The sequence below is a fragment of the Tachysurus vachellii genome, chromosome 14 (genome assembly GCF_030014155.1).
Source record: "Tachysurus vachellii isolate PV-2020 chromosome 14, HZAU_Pvac_v1, whole genome shotgun sequence".
Lineage (NCBI taxonomy): Eukaryota > Metazoa > Chordata > Actinopteri > Siluriformes > Bagridae > Tachysurus > Tachysurus vachellii.
In genome coordinates this window covers 6,463,715-6,476,436 of record NC_083473.1, presented here as the reverse complement: position 1 = coordinate 6,476,436, position 12,722 = coordinate 6,463,715, and the positions used below count along the sequence as shown (strand labels likewise).

Genomic DNA, 12,722 nt, shown 5'->3' with positions numbered 1-12,722 from the left:
TAGATGGCTACGAGCACTACGTGAATTCAAATGGATCTACCTGTCTTTTTGGACCCCGCCCCTTTTCTGGTGTAGCAGCGAAAGGGTTTTGCTTACACTGTCTTAGTTCATGTAATTTATGCTTTTCAGTACCGTGTCTTCATAAATGTTGATTCTTTTCAAAAATACTTTTAGTCTGTGATTACTGTGCCGTTTTTTTTTCTTCAAACAAATGTTCAAGATAGTTTTAGAGGAGTTTTGAAATAAATATCCTTTCAATTCCAAGATATAAAAAAGTATCAGTTTCTTTTTGTAAGCGTTTAAATGTAATGCCATTTGATATACTTTTCTTGACATCTTGTTCATTCTTAACCATGTGTTTTTTCACTCAAATACTGGCAGGATTTTCGTTCTTGTCTTAGATCTGTGATTGATATAATAGCACTTGGGCGATGTTTTTGGACATACCATCCTTGATCGTCTGCTTTCTGATTGTAGGCATATATGGTTGTGACCGTCCTCTTTATTCTTGCGCAGAGGCAATATCGTAGCTTATGAGGTCAATCCGAGGCGCGATCATTGCTGGTTGAAAACTTTACCCAATACCCCGCCTGGATGACTTGAAAAATAGTCAGCCGTGGCAATTTTTGATGGTCTCTTATGAGACCTTTAAAAGTATGTTGAAAAGAAAAGAAACGATTGTGTTGTGTTTTTTTAGCCTAACTGTAACCGATGTCTCGTTTTTATTTTTGTGCTATATTTGTGAATGTTTTTGCTTCGACTTTTTTTGTGTTGTTTTTGGTTTCTGTAGACAACGTTTTAATAATAGCTAAATTGTTTAAAATCTCTTTTTCATTAAAAGTAGTCTTGCAATTAAGCAGGTTTTTGTTTTTCAACCAGGTTTTCTAGATTTTTTACGGATAGATGGCTACGAGCACTACGTGAATTCAAATGGATCTACCTGTCTTTTTGGACCCCGCCCCTTTTCGGTGTAGCAGCGAAAGGGTTTTGCTTACACTGTCTTAGTTCATGTAATTTATGCTTTTCAGTACCGTGTCTTCATAAATGTTGATTCTTTTCAAAAATACTTTTAGTCTGTGATTACTGTGCTGTTTTTTTTTTTTCAAACAAATGTTCAAGATAGTTTTAGAGGAGTTTTGAAATAAATATCCTTTCAATTCCAAGATATAAAAAAGTATCAGCTTCTTTTTGTAAGCGTTTAAATTTAATGCCATTTGATGTACTTTTCTTGACATCTTGTTCATTCTTAACCATGTGTTTTTTCACTCAAATACTGGCAGGATTTTCGTTCTTGTCTTAGATCTGTGATTGATATAATAGCACTTGGGCGATGTTTTTGGACATACCATCCTTGATCGTCTGCTTTCTGATTGTAGGCATATATGGTTGTGACCGTCCTCTTTATTCTTGCGCAGAGGCAATATCGTAGCTTATGAGGTCAATCCGAGGCGCGATCATTGCTGGTTGAAAACTTTACCCAATACCCCGCCTGGATGACTTGAAAAATAGTCAGCCGTGGCAATTTTTGATGGTCTCTTATGAGACCTTTAAAAGTATGTTGAAAAGAAAAGAAACGATTGTGTTGTGTTTTTTTAGCCTAACTGTAACCGATGTCTCGTTTTTATTTTTGTGCTATATTTGTGAATGTTTTTGCTTCGACTTTTTTTGTGTTGTTTTTGGTTTCTGTAGACAACGTTTTAATAATAGCTAAATTGTTTAAAATCGCTTTTTCATTAAAAGTAGTCTTGCAATTAAGCAGGTTTTTGTTTTTCAACCAGGTTTTCTAGATTTTTTACGGATAGATGGCTACGAGCACTACGTGAATTCAAATGGATCTACCTGTCTTTTTGGACCCCGCCCCTTTTCTGGTGTAGCAGCGAAAGGGTTTTGCTTACACTGTCTTAGTTCATGTAATTTATGCTTTTCAGTACCGTGTCTTCATAAATGTTGATTCTTTTCAAAAATACTTTTAGTCTGTGATTACTGTGCCGTTTTTTTTCTTCAAACAAATGTTCAAGATAGTTTTAGAGGAGTTTTGAAATAAATATCCTTTCAATTCCAAGATATAAAAAAGTATCAGTTTCTTTTTGTAAGCGTTTAAATTTAATGCCATTTGATATACTTTTCTTGACATCTTGTTCATTCTTAACCATGTGTTTTTTCACTCAAATACTGGCAGGATTTTCGTTCTTGTCTTAGATCTGTGATTGATATAATAGCACTTGGGCGATGTTTTTGGACATACCATCCTTGATCGTCTGCTTTCTGATTGTAGGCATATATGGTTGTGACCGTCCTCTTTATTCTTGCGCAGAGGCAATATCGTAGCTTATGAGGTCAATCCGAGGCGCGATCATTGCTGGTTGAAAACTTTACCCAATACCCCGCCTGGATGACTTGAAAAATAGTCAGCCGTGGCAATTTTTGATGGTCTCTTATGAGACCTTTAAAAGTATGTTGAAAAGAAAAGAAACGATTGTGTTGTGTTTTTTTAGCCTAACTGTAACCGATGTCTCGTTTTTATTTTTGTGCTATATTTGTGAATGTTTTTGCTTCGACTTTTTTTGTGTTGTTTTTGGTTTCTGTAGACAACGTTTTAATAATAGCTAAATTGTTTAAAATCGCTTTTTCATTAAAAGTAGTCTTGCAATTAAGCAGGTTTTTGTTTTTCAACCAGGTTTTCTAGATTTTTTACGGATAGATGGCTACGAGCACTACGTGAATTCAAATGGATCTACCTGTCTTTTTGGACCCCGCCCCTTTTCGGTGTAGCAGCGAAAGGGTTTTGCTTACACTGTCTTAGTTCATGTAATTTATGCTTTTCAGTACCGTGTCTTCATAAATGTTGATTCTTTTCAAAAATACTTTTAGTCTGTGATTACTGTGCCGTTTTTTTTCTTCAAACAAATGTTCAAGATAGTTTTAGAGGAGTTTTGAAATAAATATCCTTTCAATTCCAAGATATAAAAAAGTATCAGTTTCTTTTTGTAAGCGTTTAAATGTAATGCCATTTGATATACTTTTCTTGACATCTTGTTCATTCTTAACCATGTGTTTTTTCACTCAAATACTGGCAGGATTTTCGTTCTTGTCTTAGATCTGTGATTGATATAATAGCACTTGGGCGATGTTTTTGGACATACCATCCTTGATCGTCTGCTTTCTGATTGTAGGCATATATGGTTGTGACCGTCCTCTTTATTCTTGCGCAGAGGCAATATCGTAGCTTATGAGGTCAATCCGAGGCGCGATCATTGCTGGTTGAAAACTTTACCCAATACCCCGCCTGGATGACTTGAAAAATAGTCAGCCGTGGCAATTTTTGATGGTCTCTTATGAGACCTTTAAAAGTATGTTGAAAAGAAAAGAAACGATTGTGTTGTGTTTTTTTAGCCTAACTGTAACCGATGTCTCGTTTTTATTTTTGTGCTATATTTGTGAATGTTTTTGCTTCGACTTTTTTTGTGTTGTTTTTGGTTTCTGTAGACAACGTTTTAATAATAGCTAAATTGTTTAAAATCGCTTTTTCATTAAAAGTAGTCTTGCAATTAAGCAGGTTTTTGTTTTTCAACCAGGTTTTCTAGATTTTTTACGGATAGATGGCTACGAGCACTACGTGAATTCAAATGGATCTACCTGTCTTTTTGGACCCCGCCCCTTTTCTGGTGTAGCAGCGAAAGGGTTTTGCTTACACTGTCTTAGTTCATGTAATTTATGCTTTTCAGTACCGTGTCTTCATAAATGTTGATTCTTTTCAAAAATACTTTTAGTCTGTGATTACTGTGCCGTTTTTTTTCTTCAAACAAATGTTCAAGATAGTTTTAGAGGAGTTTTGAAATAAATATCCTTTCAATTCCAAGATATAAAAAAGTATCAGTTTCTTTTTGTAAGCGTTTAAATTTAATGCCATTTGATATACTTTTCTTGACATCTTGTTCATTCTTAACCATGTGTTTTTTCACTCAAATACTGGCAGGATTTTCGTTCTTGTCTTAGATCTGTGATTGATATAATAGCACTTGGGCGATGTTTTTGGACATACCATCCTTGATCGTCTGCTTTCTGATTGTAGGCATATATGGTTGTGACCGTCCTCTTTATTCTTGCGCAGAGGCAATATCGTAGCTTATGAGGTCAATCCGAGGCGCGATCATTGCTGGTTGAAAACTTTACCCAATACCCCGCCTGGATGACTTGAAAAATAGTCAGCCGTGGCAATTTTTGATGGTCTCTTATGAGACCTTTAAAAGTATGTTGAAAAGAAAAGAAACGATTGTGTTGTGTTTTTTTAGCCTAACTGTAACCGATGTCTCGTTTTTATTTTTGTGCTATATTTGTGAATGTTTTTGCTTCGACTTTTTTTGTGTTGTTTTTGGTTTCTGTAGACAACGTTTTAATAATAGCTAAATTGTTTAAAATCGCTTTTTCATTAAAAGTAGTCTTGCAATTAAGCAGGTTTTTGTTTTTCAACCAGGTTTTCTAGATTTTTTACGGATAGATGGCTACGAGCACTACGTGAATTCAAATGGATCTACCTGTCTTTTTGGACCCCGCCCCTTTTCGGTGTAGCAGCGAAAGGGTTTTGCTTACACTGTCTTAGTTCATGTAATTTATGCTTTTCAGTACCGTGTCTTCATAAATGTTGATTCTTTTCAAAAATACTTTTAGTCTGTGATTACTGTGCCGTTTTTTTTATTCAAACAAATGTTCAAGATAGTTTTAGAGGAGTTTTGAAATAAATATCCTTTCAATTCCAAGATATAAAAAAGTATCAGTTTCTTTTTGTAAGCGTTTAAATGTAATGCCATTTGATATACTTTTCTTGACATCTTGTTCATTCTTAACCATGTGTTTTTTCACTCAAATACTGGCAGGATTTTCGTTCTTGTCTTAGATCTGTGATTGATATAATAGCACTTGGGCGATGTTTTTGGACATACCATCCTTGATCGTCTGCTTTCTGATTGTAGGCATATATGGTTGTGACCGTCCTCTTTATTCTTGCGCAGAGGCAATATCGTAGCTTATGAGGTCAATCCGAGGCGCGATCATTGCTGGTTGAAAACTTTACCCAATACCCCGCCTGGATGACTTGAAAAATAGTCAGCCGTGGCAATTTTTGATGGTCTCTTATGAGACCTTTAAAAGTATGTTGAAAAGAAAAGAAACGATTGTGTTGTGTTTTTTTAGCCTAACTGTAACCGATGTCTCGTTTTTATTTTTGTGCTATATTTGTGAATGTTTTTGCTTCGACTTTTTTTGTGTTGTTTTTGGTTTCTGTAGACAACGTTTTAATAATAGCTAAATTGTTTAAAATCGCTTTTTCATTAAAAGTAGTCTTGCAATTAAGCAGGTTTTTGTTTTTCAACCAGGTTTTCTAGATTTTTTACGGATAGATGGCTACGAGCACTACGTGAATTCAAATGGATCTACCTGTCTTTTTGGACCCCGCCCCTTTTCTGGTGTAGCAGCGAAAGGGTTTTGCTTACACTGTCTTAGTTCATGTAATTTATGCTTTTCAGTACCGTGTCTTCATAAATGTTGATTCTTTTCAAAAATACTTTTAGTCTGTGATTACTGTGCTGTTTTTTTTTTCAAACAAATGTTCAAGATAGTTTTAGAGGAGTTTTGAAATAAATATCCTTTCAATTCCAAGATATAAAAAAGTATCAGTTTCTTTTTGTAAGCGTTTAAATTTAATGCCATTTGATATACTTTTCTTGACATCTTGTTCATTCTTAACCATGTGTTTTTTCACTCAAATACTGGCAGGATTTTCGTTCTTGTCTTAGATCTGTGATTGATATAATAGCACTTGGGCGATGTTTTTGGACATACCATCCTTGATCGTCTGCTTTCTGATTGTAGGCATATATGGTTGTGACCGTCCTCTTTATTCTTGCGCAGAGGCAATATCGTAGCTTATGAGGTCAATCCGAGGCGCGATCATTGCTGGTTGAAAACTTTACCCAATACCCCGCCTGGATGACTTGAAAAATAGTCAGCCGTGGCAATTTTTGATGGTCTCTTATGAGACCTTTAAAAGTATGTTGAAAAGAAAAGAAACGATTGTGTTGTGTTTTTTTAGCCTAACTGTAACCGATGTCTCGTTTTTATTTTTGTGCTATATTTGTGAATGTTTTTGCTTCGACTTTTTTTGTGTTGTTTTTGGTTTCTGTAGACAACGTTTTAATAATAGCTAAATTGTTTAAAATCGCTTTTTCATTAAAAGTAGTCTTGCAATTAAGCAGGTTTTTGTTTTTCAACCAGGTTTTCTAGATTTTTTACGGATAGATGGCTACGAGCACTACGTGAATTCAAATGGATCTACCTGTCTTTTTGGACCCCGCCCCTTTTCTGGTGTAGCAGCGAAAGGGTTTTGCTTACACTGTCTTAGTTCATGTAATTTATGCTTTTCAGTACCGTGTCTTCATAAATGTTGATTCTTTTCAAAAATACTTTTAGTCTGTGATTACTGTGCTGTTTTTTTTTTTTCAAACAAATGTTCAAGATAGTTTTAGAGGAGTTTTGAAATAAATATCCTTTCAATTCCAAGATATAAAAAAGTATCAGTTTCTTTTTGTAAGCGTTTAAATGTAATGCCATTTGATATACTTTTCTTGACATCTTGTTCATTCTTAACCATGTGTTTTTTCACTCAAATACTGGCAGGATTTTCGTTCTTGTCTTAGATCTGTGATTGATATAATAGCACTTGGGCGATGTTTTTGGACATACCATCCTTGATCGTCTGCTTTCTGATTGTAGGCATATATGGTTGTGACCGTCCTCTTTATTCTTGCGCAGAGGCAATATCGTAGCTTATGAGGTCAATCCGAGGCGCGATCATTGCTGGTTGAAAACTTTACCCAATACCCCGCCTGGATGACTTGAAAAATAGTCAGCCGTGGCAATTTTTGATGGTCTCTTATGAGACCTTTAAAAGTATGTTGAAAAGAAAAGAAACGATTGTGTTGTGTTTTTTTAGCCTAACTGTAACCGATGTCTCGTTTTTATTTTTGTGCTATATTTGTGAATGTTTTTGCTTCGACTTTTTTTGTGTTGTTTTTGGTTTCTGTAGACAACGTTTTAATAATAGCTAAATTGTTTAAAATCGCTTTTTCATTAAAAGTAGTCTTGCAATTAAGCAGGTTTTTGTTTTTCAACCAGGTTTTCTAGATTTTTTACGGATAGATGGCTACGAGCACTACGTGAATTCAAATGGATCTACCTGTCTTTTTGGACCCCGCCCCTTTTCTGGTGTAGCAGCGAAAGGGTTTTGCTTACACTGTCTTAGTTCATGTAATTTATGCTTTTCAGTACCGTGTCTTCATAAATGTTGATTCTTTTCAAAAATACTTTTAGTCTGTGATTACTGTGCCGTTTTTTTTCTTCAAACAAATGTTCAAGATAGTTTTAGAGGAGTTTTGAAATAAATATCCTTTCAATTCCAAGATATAAAAAAGTATCAGTTTCTTTTTGTAAGCGTTTAAATGTAATGCCATTTGATATACTTTTCTTGACATCTTGTTCATTCTTAACCATGTGTTTTTTCACTCAAATACTGGCAGGATTTTCGTTCTTGTCTTAGATCTGTGATTGATATAATAGCACTTGGGCGATGTTTTTGGACATACCATCCTTGATCGTCTGCTTTCTGATTGTAGGCATATATGGTTGTGACCGTCCTCTTTATTCTTGCGCAGAGGCAATATCGTAGCTTATGAGGTCAATCCGAGGCGCGATCATTGCTGGTTGAAAACTTTACCCAATACCCCGCCTGGATGACTTGAAAAATAGTCAGCCGTGGCAATTTTTGATGGTCTCTTATGAGACCTTTAAAAGTATGTTGAAAAGAAAAGAAACGATTGTGTTGTGTTTTTTTAGCCTAACTGTAACCGATGTCTCGTTTTTATTTTTGTGCTATATTTGTGAATGTTTTTGCTTCGACTTTTTTTGTGTTGTTTTTGGTTTCTGTAGACAACGTTTTAATAATAGCTAAATTGTTTAAAATCGCTTTTTCATTAAAAGTAGTCTTGCAATTAAGCAGGTTTTTGTTTTTCAACCAGGTTTTCTAGATTTTTTACGGATAGATGGCTACGAGCACTACGTGAATTCAAATGGATCTACCTGTCTTTTTGGACCCCGCCCCTTTTCTGGTGTAGCAGCGAAAGGGTTTTGCTTACACTGTCTTAGTTCATGTAATTTATGCTTTTCAGTACCGTGTCTTCATAAATGTTGATTCTTTTCAAAAATACTTTTAGTCTGTGATTACTGTGCTGTTTTTTTTTTCAAACAAATGTTCAAGATAGTTTTAGAGGAGTTTTGAAATAAATATCCTTTCAATTCCAAGATATAAAAAAGTATCAGTTTCTTTTTGTAAGCGTTTAAATTTAATGCCATTTGATGTACTTTTCTTGACATCTTGTTAATTCTTAACCATGTGTTTTTTCACTCAAATACTGGCAGGATTTTCGTTCTTGTCTTAGATCTGTGATTGATATAATAGCACTTGGGCGATGTTTTTGGACATACCATCCTTGATCGTCTGCTTTCTGATTGTAGGCATATATGGTTGTGACCGTCCTCTTTATTCTTGCGCAGAGGCAATATCGTAGCTTATGAGGTCAATCCGAGGCGCGATCATTGCTGGTTGAAAACTTTACCCAATACCCCGCCTGGATGACTTGAAAAATAGTCAGCCGTGGCAATTTTTGATGGTCTCTTATGAGACCTTTAAAAGTATATTGAAAAGAAAAGAAACGATTGTGTTGTGTTTTTTTAGCCTAACTGTAACCGATGTCTCGTTTTATTTTTGTGCTATATTTGTGAATGTTTTTGCTTCGACTTTTTTTGTGTTGTTTTTGGTTTCTGTAGACAACGTTTTAATAATAGCTAAATTGTTTAAAATCGCTTTTTCATTAAAAGTAGTCTTGCAATTAAGCAGGTTTTTGTTTTTCAACCAGGTTTTCTAGATTTTTTACGGATAGATGGCTACGAGCACTACGTGAATTCAAATGGATCTACCTGTCTTTTTGGACCCCGCCCCTTTTCTGGTGTAGCAGCGAAAGGGTTTTGCTTACACTGTCTTAGTTCATGTAATTTATGCTTTTCAGTACCGTGTCTTCATAAATGTTGATTCTTTTCAAAAATACTTTTAGTCTGTGATTACTGTGCTGTTTTTTTTTTCAAACAAATGTTCAAGATAGTTTTAGAGGAGTTTTGAAATAAATATCCTTTCAATTCCAAGATATAAAAAAGTATCAGTTTCTTTTTGTAAGCGTTTAAATTTAATGCCATTTGATATACTTTTCTTGACATCTTGTTCATTCTTAACCATGTGTTTTTTCACTCAAATACTGGCAGGATTTTCGTTCTTGTCTTAGATCTGTGATTGATATAATAGCACTTGGGCGATGTTTTTGGACATACCATCCTTGATCGTCTGCTTTCTGATTGTAGGCATATATGGTTGTGACCGTCCTCTTTATTCTTGCGCAGAGGCAATATCGTAGCTTATGAGGTCAATCCGAGGCGCGATCATTGCTGGTTGAAAACTTTACCCAATACCCCGCCTGGATGACTTGAAAAATAGTCAGCCGTGGCAATTTTTGATGGTCTCTTATGAGACCTTTAAAAGTATGTTGAAAAGAAAAGAAACGATTGTGTTGTGTTTTTTTAGCCTAACTGTAACCGATGTCTCGTTTTATTTTTGTGCTATATTTGTGAATGTTTTTGCTTCGACTTTTTTGTGTTGTTTTTGGTTTCTGTAGACAACGTTTTAATAATAGCTAAATTGTTTAAAATCGCTTTTTCATTAAAAGTAGTCTTGCAATTAAGCAGGTTTTTGTTTTTCAACCAGGTTTTCTAGATTTTTTACGGATAGATGGCTACGAGCACTACGTGAATTCAAATGGATCTACCTGTCTTTTTGGACCCCGCCCCTTTTCTGGTGTAGCAGCGAAAGGGTTTTGCTTACACTGTCTTAGTTCATGTAATTTATGCTTTTCAGTACCGTGTCTTCATAAATGTTGATTCTTTTCAAAAATACTTTTAGTCTGTGATTACTGTGCTGTTTTTTTTTTTCAAACAAATGTTCAAGATAGTTTTAGAGGAGTTTTGAAATAAATATCCTTTCAATTCCAAGATATAAAAAAGTATCAGTTTCTTTTTGTAAGTGTTTTAATTTAATGCCATTTGATGTACTTTTCTTGACATCTTGTTAATTCTTAACCATGTGTTTTTTCACTCAAATACTGGCAGGATTTTCGTTCTTGTCTTAGATCTGTGATTGATATAATAGCACTTGGGCGATGTTTTTGGACATACCATTCTTGACACTAGATTTACTGACTTTTTTATTCTCTGGTGCGGGTCCCGAGGTGTGATTCCCCCCTGTTGAGATTTTCACAGTTCTTCAGCCCTGCTTTTGTTGTGCAAACACCCCCATCACCTGTGAGGCCTGGCTCATTTGCATTTGTTCACTCAGAGTAGCTCAGATCCAAGGCAGGCCAAACCTCTGTGTCTGACATGGAAACCTTCAGAAAAGCCTGCCGTATCTATACAAAATAGTCTGTTTTATTTATAAAAAATTGTGTGCTAAGGTTTGTCATTGCCATAGTACATATGATATTTATATAACCCTTGTGCAGACCTGGGGTCTATTTGACTCATCTGGAAAGTTTACTGTGTCATAACTTGGGTTTCCTTCCACATATTTGCCTGAAATTTACCAGGATTGTTCCAAATTATGAATTTTGCAAGTAAAATTAATTTTGTCTATTTTCGTTGAACAATGTGTTCCTAAAATAAATACTTTCCTCCTCAAGTCCTCCCGAGTCAATTTGACCCGGCCACATTTAGTGGGGCAGTAGGTCACACTTTTGCCCTTTTCAGCGCAATGAACATACATACAGACACAAAAATGCACACATAAAATGTCCACTAACACACGCACCCAAAACACACACTCACACACCACACACACACACACACACACACATGCACACACACACAAATTGGGCATTGCATTTCATTAGGCCTCCAGAAAAAAAAAAGCCCAAAAATTTGTAAATATTTCACACTTTTGATATGCCTTTGCCTAGCAGAGGGCAAAATATGATCTACGGAAATGATGCTACACACACACACACACACACACACACAGTCAAACACTGTTCAAAGCATTGGGCATTGCATTTCAGTTGTTCTCCAGACAGTACAAAAGCTATACATTTGTAAACATTTCACACACACACGTGCACGCACGCACACACACACAAATTGGCCATTGCATTTCATTAGGCCTCCAGAAAAAAAAAAGCTACACATTTGTAAATATTTCACACTTTTGATATGTCTTTGATATGATCTACCAAAATGATGCTACACACAGACACACACACATGCACACACACACACGTTGTGTTTTCATATTCAAATCATATTTGCTTTCAAAGAGACAATGCCCCGAGATTTATTTCAATTATGCAACACCTTCTAACAAACAAATTTGCTGCGGTCTCCGACATCTGAACACGCTTCAACAAGAACTGTGCTGAGAGTTTCACTCCAGGAGAACACATGACCATAGATGAACAGCTGTTCCCTACCAAGGTCCGTTGTCCATTCACACAGTATATTGCAACCAAGCCAGACAAATTTGGGATTAAGTTCTGGATGGCCACGGATTTGGAGACCAAATATGTCTGCAATGCATCTCCTTACTTGGGAAAGGACCCCAGTCGTCAAAAAGGAGAGAGGCTTGCAGAGAGCGTGACCATGAATCTGATGGAGCCATTTTTGGATGATGGCAGAAATGTCACGTCGGTCAATTTCTTTACTTTACTGTAACTGTCACACAGACTTCTGCAGCGCAAAACAACGCTACTGGGCACGGTGAATAAAGTCTGCCGTGAACTTCCTCAACTTGCAAAAGACACTGCACAGCGAGAGGTATTCTCCACTTCAGTGCTTACAAGTGGCGATGTCTCCTTGACAATTTATGCACCTAAAAAAAACAAGACTGTGTGTGTTCTAAGTTCCATGCACCAAGACGTGATGATCGGTGACGGCAGAAAGAGGAAACTCAACACGATAACAGACTATAACCACATGAGGGTAAGTGAATGTGTGTATAATTTTACACCAGTGCTACAATGTTTTCTGATGTGTACTATACATATACAGGCCTATAGAAAAAAGCACATATACTCATGACTCTCTCTCTCTCTCTCTCTGCTTTTACAGTGTGGTGTAGACATGTTGGACCAAATGGCGCGGATGTATTCCGTAAGAGCAGCAACACGCAGGTGGCCAGTAGCGTTTTTTTACAATATGCTTGACCTGGTGGTGGTGAATGGCTACATTTTGTACAAGGCATGTACAGGGTGGACAGGCAAAAGAAGATTATTTCTGAGTCTTCTAGCTAAGGAACTTTGTTGCCGATTCATGCAGCAGTAAATATTGGCACAAAGGCAGGCTGCTGAAGCTGGACGATGGACACTGGGTCTGCAAACGCTGTAAAGTTTGAAACACTTTAAAATAAACCAGACTTGTGTTTCCATATATTGTGAATGTGTGTGTGTATGTATGTGTGTGTGTGTGCACGCGCATGTGTGTGTGTGTGGTGTGTGATTTGGGTGCGTGTGTTAGTGGACATTTTATGTGTGCATTTTTTTGTCTGTATGTATGTTCATTGCGCTGAAAAGGGCAAAAGTGTG

The 12,722-nt window shown here is 36.1% G+C and overlaps 11 non-coding genes across 11 annotated transcripts; all 11 read left to right on the top strand.

The window, feature by feature from the left end:
• Nucleotides 1-504: 504 nt before the first annotated feature.
• On the top strand, nucleotides 505-645 carry LOC132857574 (U4 spliceosomal RNA). The gene has a single exon (XR_009649571.1). It is a non-coding gene; the product is annotated as a U4 spliceosomal RNA (small nuclear RNA).
• A 758-nt stretch (nucleotides 646-1,403) lies between these two features.
• Nucleotides 1,404-1,544, top strand: LOC132857573 (U4 spliceosomal RNA). Its single transcript, XR_009649570.1, has one exon. It is a non-coding gene; the product is annotated as a U4 spliceosomal RNA (small nuclear RNA).
• Nucleotides 1,545-2,302: 758 nt separating this feature from the next.
• Nucleotides 2,303-2,443, top strand: LOC132857572 (U4 spliceosomal RNA). The gene has a single exon (XR_009649569.1). It is a non-coding gene; the product is annotated as a U4 spliceosomal RNA (small nuclear RNA).
• Nucleotides 2,444-3,200: 757 nt separating this feature from the next.
• Nucleotides 3,201-3,341, top strand: LOC132857571 (U4 spliceosomal RNA). The gene has a single exon (XR_009649568.1). It is a non-coding gene; the product is annotated as a U4 spliceosomal RNA (small nuclear RNA).
• A 758-nt stretch (nucleotides 3,342-4,099) lies between these two features.
• LOC132857570 (U4 spliceosomal RNA) lies at nucleotides 4,100-4,240 on the top strand. Its single transcript, XR_009649567.1, has one exon. It is a non-coding gene; the product is annotated as a U4 spliceosomal RNA (small nuclear RNA).
• A 757-nt stretch (nucleotides 4,241-4,997) lies between these two features.
• LOC132857569 (U4 spliceosomal RNA) lies at nucleotides 4,998-5,138 on the top strand. The gene has a single exon (XR_009649566.1). It is a non-coding gene; the product is annotated as a U4 spliceosomal RNA (small nuclear RNA).
• Nucleotides 5,139-5,895: 757 nt separating this feature from the next.
• Nucleotides 5,896-6,036, top strand: LOC132857568 (U4 spliceosomal RNA). Its single transcript, XR_009649565.1, has one exon. It is a non-coding gene; the product is annotated as a U4 spliceosomal RNA (small nuclear RNA).
• Nucleotides 6,037-6,795: 759 nt separating this feature from the next.
• On the top strand, nucleotides 6,796-6,936 carry LOC132857567 (U4 spliceosomal RNA). The gene has a single exon (XR_009649564.1). It is a non-coding gene; the product is annotated as a U4 spliceosomal RNA (small nuclear RNA).
• Nucleotides 6,937-7,694: 758 nt separating this feature from the next.
• On the top strand, nucleotides 7,695-7,835 carry LOC132857566 (U4 spliceosomal RNA). Its single transcript, XR_009649563.1, has one exon. It is a non-coding gene; the product is annotated as a U4 spliceosomal RNA (small nuclear RNA).
• A 757-nt stretch (nucleotides 7,836-8,592) lies between these two features.
• Nucleotides 8,593-8,733, top strand: LOC132857564 (U4 spliceosomal RNA). The gene has a single exon (XR_009649562.1). It is a non-coding gene; the product is annotated as a U4 spliceosomal RNA (small nuclear RNA).
• Nucleotides 8,734-9,489: 756 nt separating this feature from the next.
• Nucleotides 9,490-9,630, top strand: LOC132857563 (U4 spliceosomal RNA). Its single transcript, XR_009649561.1, has one exon. It is a non-coding gene; the product is annotated as a U4 spliceosomal RNA (small nuclear RNA).
• Nucleotides 9,631-12,722: the final 3,092 nt, after the last annotated feature.